At 36.6% G+C, this 6000-nt stretch overlaps 1 protein-coding gene across 3 annotated transcripts in view; it reads left to right on the top strand.

The window, feature by feature from the left end:
- Positions 1-4936: 4936 nt before the first annotated feature.
- RAI2 (retinoic acid induced 2) overlaps positions 4937-6000 on the top strand; it is a 392985-nt gene continuing 391921 nt past the window's right edge. For all 3 annotated transcript variants that reach the window (XM_082447179.1, XM_082447177.1, XM_082447176.1), the window contains exon 1: positions 4937-5925. The gene's annotated coding sequence lies outside the window, so the exon portion shown is untranslated. The remainder of the gene's footprint in view (positions 5926-6000) is intronic.

Below are 6000 nucleotides of genomic sequence, written 5' to 3'. Positions count from 1 at the left end.
CTCATTGCGGGGGCTTCTCATTACAGTGGCTTCCCTTGTTGCGGAGCTCCGGCTCTAGGCGTGCGGGCTTCAGTAGTTGTGGCATGTGGGCTCAGTAGTTATGGCTCGCGGGCTATAGAGCGCAGGCTCAGTAGTTGTGGCACACAGGCTTAGTTGCTCCGCAGCATGTGGGATCTTCCCGGACCAGGGCTCAAACCCATGTCCCCTGCGTTGGCAGGCAGATTCTTAACCACTGCGCCACCAGGGAAGTCCCCAGCATGTCTCTTTACTGTGGGATTTTTCAGTGGAGACTAACTCTGGAGTTAAGCATTTCTTATTTGCACAACCAGAATCTTTCCCCCCTAAGAAACTTCTTTTATGACTAGTGTTTCAGAGAATACATTTTAGGAAACACCAACCAATTTAGGTTCCTTGTTGCAGTCTTGAAAGCTTTGCAGGTACTTGTCTTCCAGTCTGTTAGTTATCTGTCCCAGCTTTGCTGTCATTGAGAGATGGGGCAAGCCTGCTTTCCATAACTTCTTTTTTGTTAATAAAAATGCACAGCAGGATAGAGCTTGATACTGAATCCAGTGACATATGACTAAAAGCCTCCTTCCAGGCTACCACTGATCTGTTAGACCTTTGAGTATGAAAGCTTTTTAACTTTGTCACATGACTTGCTAAAATTTAGATATACACTGTGTTTATGGCATTGTCCTGATTTCCTAGCCAATTAATCCTATCGAAAAACAAATGACATTAATGTAGCCAACTAATGCTGTCCTGTAGTGATTGCCAGATCCTTTTCTAAGAGCTCAAAGGTACTTAGGAAATTACCTAAGAAAGTATCCAAGAGTAGCTCTGCTCTTCTAGTTAACACCCTCTTCCCCACCTTTCCCTTTGTCCTCCTACTTTCTCTGAGTGCTCCTTGAGCTATGTTGCTCTGTTAATAGAAGTTTTCATTTAACTGCAAGATCTAAAGACTCTCATTCCTTTTGTCTGAGATAAACCAAGCAGTGCCAAAAAAGTTAGCAGTTATAGCTTCTTGCCTCTAAAAGTATGAAAGACACTGCAGCCTCTAGTGTATTAGAACCTTATTAGCATGTCTCTATTTGATATAATGAATAACATACTAGATGCATGTTTAATAAATTTAAGAATAAGAAAAGTTTCTGTTGGGTACTAAAGAGAGCAGATCTTGCTACATAACCAGATCATGGGGTATTTTGGTATTTTTTGTGTGATTTAAGAATGGTGCTATTTCATATTACTATCCTTTCTGATGAAAAGATTTTTTCAGCTAATTTAATAATAGCTATAGTCCATGTGTTTTAATTAATTAACGTCTTAATGACCCTTTCACAGACATAGCAATAGTACTAAGGTTGAATAAATTCATTTCTCTGAGAAGTGATTTCTAATTAACTGTTATATTTTTGGACTTTACCACCAGAGTTTCTCCAAGACATCTACCCGACTTATGATCTATCAGCAACTGGATATGACTGGGAATTGTGTGTGAAAGCTATCAATAGTTGTATTCGCAGTCTTAGATATGACCACAAGAAGTCCACATCCGAATCACAGCTGCCTCCAGCAACGACTCCTTCGACAGAGTCAGAGCCAAGAGATACTGGCTTAGCTGCCTGAAGTACTTGAATGTCAGTCATCCAACTTTTTTTTTTCACTGTTGTACCATCCTTTAAGTTTCTCAAGTTATTAATTCCAAAATTAGCCTGATGTAGTGGCATTGTAGTTCAGCATTCACACCTAAAGAAATAACCTATGTTCTTTGTTTGCCCACAAGGGAGGCAGAATTGCATTATGAAGTTGTCTAATGTTTCATCTCATGAATAAAGTGATGGGCAATATTGCAGTAAGAACCTCTGAATAAAGGAATGGTTGTAAACTCCTAAGGATCTTTTTAATTGCTGTTTTAATGTAGAATGAGAATAGTACATTTAGCTGTTAATGACAGATGAAATCTGAATGTCAGTGATACAGATACAGGTAGTGATGTAGAGAGCCACAGTTGGATAGGGAAATCATAATTCCGAGCATAGGAACTTGCAGGTAATAGACACTCAATATGTCAAGTGAATCTGCAGTACAGAGCTTAGGTTAAGCTACACTGATTCAGAAGGGTGGTATGGTTTACATATAACCAAAACATGCGTGCTGGCTTTTTTTTTTTTAACATCTTTATTGTAGTATAATTGCTTTGCCATTTAGTTTCTGCTTTATAAAAAAGTGAATCAGCTATACGTATACATATATCCCCATATCTCTTCCCTCTTGCGTCTCCCTCCCTCCCACCCTCCCTATCCCACCCCTCTAGGTGGTCACAAAGCACCCAGCTGATCTCCCTGTGCTATGCGGCTGCTTCCCACTAGCTATCAGTTTTACATTTGGTACTGTATATATGTCCATGCCACCTGGCTTTCTTATACATCCATCAGTAGGGGATTCATAGGCTTGACATCATATTGTTTAACATAAGCTTTCCAGAGATGAGACCTATGTTCTTTTGATCTACTTCTGATAAGAAGAGAATTCTTTTAATTAACTCCTGATAATATTTTATCACCGAAGTTTGCTAAGAGTCAACATAGAAAATCATATTAGGAGACTTTTTGGTTCCATTGAGGTAATTTAAATTTAAGAATATATCACTGTGAATATAAAGAATCTGACAAGATTTAGACACTAACTTTTTTTTTTTGATTTCTGAAATGTCTACGTAAAGGTTTTAATATGTTTACTGTGTTTTTATGATTAATTCTAGTTGAAATGCATACAAGTTTAAATCTTACAAAGTTTAAATGAAAAAAATTTTTATCAGGAATTCAATTAGAAAAAAATGATCTTAAAGGATGTTGGTGGGATTATTGGAGAATTAAAAAATCATACCATTTTGCTCATAAATATAATTTTTTTTTTTTTAATACTCAGGGTGCAATCCACCGGCTCCCCAGCCTGGCCACTCCTGCCTCCCCTGCCTACTGTCACATCTGAATCCTCACACTGAATGCCACTTCCTCCATGAAGGCTTCCTGCTTACTCCCTTCCTAGGATTCTTTTTTTTTTTTTTTATTGAAGTGTAGTTCATTTGCAGTGTTCTGTTAGATTCTAGTGTACGGCAAAATGATTCAGTTATACATACATATATATTCTTTTTCAGATTCTTTTCCGTTATAGGTTATCACAAGATATTCCCTGTGCTGTACAGTAAATCCTTGCTGTTTACTAGGATTTTATTTTTAACTTAATCACTTTATTTTAAAGTTCTTGAATGTTTCAGCCATAGGAAATATTATATAATTTCATTATTTGATCATTTGTGTTTAAGAAACATTTTGTCAGTTACAATGCCATCTTTCAGCTTTCAACCTGTTGAACAGTCCTCAGTTACATTTGTTTTATAGTGTTCCTTGTTATTGTTCAAAGAGCAAATTTTTTCCTTGTGAGAGTTCAATCTTTAGTTATGGCCATTTGCTTGTGACCCATGGCTTTGTCTTAGGTAATAGACATTAATTAAGTTCTGTTTTTTAATAAGGCAAAGAAGAAATTCAATAGAAAGTAATAAGTATGTCAAACAGGATAGTTTGTGTGAAGTCTTGTTATTTTTGTGACTTGTGAGATAGTTTAAGATGGTTTTATGTGATCAGTTGGTAGAACAGATACATATTTTCATATGATATATCTTTTGAAAATTGAATTCAACTTTGAGTATTTTAGTGAAGTATAATATAATTAGTTTTATAAAGATAAGATATAAGATTTAATTTTTAAGACTCTGTTCTTCAAATAAATAATTTGCTATTAGTTGCCTTTAGCTTAATAAAACTATAGTATTTCTATGCATATCTTTATATGTTTAGGCTATGCCTACAGTGGTCTTAAGAAGTAGATAATTGAAACCAAAAAGTCTTCCAGACTTTTAACTTCAGATTAATTCATCTAAATTAGTCTTTGGCTTCGCCATTCAGTTTCACAAAAAATTTTACAAACTACTAGTAATAGAGTTAATATAGAAAAGTAAATTTATATCCTAGGCAAGATTAAATTTCAAATTGTATATGCAGATTTCAAATTTGATTTGTATTTTGTGGTATCTGAAAGATTCCCTGGATTAGAAGCAAAATTACAAAAACAAAAACTTAATATTTACAGAAGTTTTTCAAGATTTATATGATTAACTTTATTATGGTGGTTGCTTATATAAGTTAGTTGACCAGCCCTGTCCAATATAACTTTCCATTATGTTGGTAATATTCTATAATTTTACATTGTCCAATATGGTAATAGCTAGCCACATGTGGCTTTTGAGCACTTGAGATGTGGCTAATTAGATGGAGGAATTAGATTTTAAATTATATCTCATTTTAGCTAATTAAAATTTAAATTTAAAGTCACATGTGAATAGTGGCTACTATACTGGATAGCACAGTTTAGAATGAACTTTATTTTTTTTAAAAGTGTTTAAAATTGTCCCCACAGTTTGAGTCATAGTAATATACACATAACTTCTTTAAAATCACACTGAGCAAAATAAGTTTCATAAAGGTGTTTCAGATCTTATTTAAACTAAATTAGACCTTTTCTATCTACAGAATTTCACAGGTCAGTTTTGTTATTGTATCAGTCCAACGTTAAACACTTTAAATGTCTGCTCATAAGACTTGTTTTTGATAAATAAATTTATCGTTAATTTATTTTGTTTTCTAAATAAATACAATGAATAAACATTTAAAATATTCTTAATACAGACGCTTATTGTTTTTTTTAATGTAGTAATTTTATAGAACTTTTACTAATGTCATCTATAGTGTTTTTAATTTAATGATAGCATTTTCCAGCCAGTTTCATAAATGTGGCACAGTGAGAATGTTTGCTTTCTTGCTTGATAAGCAAAACAGAAATAGTTTAACCCAGTAAATAGTTTAACCCAGTAACGATAATTGTGGATATAATTGAAAGGATGTTGAAAACTTTGGAAGTGTTTTGTCCTTCCTGGGTAAAACATAAGTGTTACTAAAGCATATTATTTTATACTTTAATATTTATTTAAATATATGCCAATATTTTAATTTTGGTCAGCAAGGCTTCGATGTTCAGCTCTGGTTTTCGCCTTTCTTTATAGCCCATATCCACATAGAGTAAAGAATTATCTTTGCAGCATTCTGCAACAGTAGCAATCTAACCACATTCACTCTTGTGTAGGACTAAAAAGCACTTGTCACTCCTTCCTTCACCCTAACTTATTTTAATACGTTAAATGTGCAATGAATTTTTTCACCATGATAAAAAAAAATCTGCTCATCCACTTTGAGATGGAATAATTGGTAATCTCAAATAATTAGCAATATTAATCTGAAAGATTGACGGATGACAGGTTTAAATCTCAGGACACCAACACAGGTGGGCAAGAAACATTTTTCTATAAAAACTTAATTTCTATTTTGATTACACAGCTTTCAGGTAATCTTTCCAGCCCCTTTGGGCCAATCGCCCCGCCCCGCCCTCGGGAGTCACAGTGGGCAGGGCTCTGTTTTAGCTCACTTGCCTTAGCAGGACTGGGTTGGGTAACGCCAGGCTTTCCAGGCAGGGTGGGCCGGCAACTACTCTCAGCCTCGGCTCTGAATTAATTCCCCTCACTTGGGCGGTAGCACGGGAACCCTGCACTCGATTCCGGCTTTTCTCGGGAGGCTGTCAGCCCCGCCCACCCACCTCTCAGCTCCCGCGCTGTTGGCCGCTCAGCTTCCAGGTGTCCGCTCCTCTGGTGAGACGGGGTCGGAAGACGCTCTCCTCAGCTCCTTGCCTGGGTGGGCAAGTCAGGCTCTAGGGCCAGCAGAAATCCTCGTTTGAGGGTCCCACCGAGTTCCCCGGTCAGAGTGCTGCAGCTGAGCAGAGCGGCTGCTTGGGACTACTGCTCGGGCGCTGCAGGTACGAACTTAGCCCAGGTCCAAGTGCTGGTTGTTGCCAGTCCCTCGGCCCCTTCTCGGTCACAGGCAGATTCCC

The sequence above is a fragment of the Balaenoptera physalus genome, assembly GCF_965194825.1.
Source record: "Balaenoptera physalus genome assembly, chromosome: X".
NCBI lineage: Eukaryota > Metazoa > Chordata > Mammalia > Artiodactyla > Balaenopteridae > Balaenoptera > Balaenoptera physalus.
Note: the sequence above shows the minus strand (reverse complement) of the source record. Positions and strands in the feature narration are given on the sequence as shown.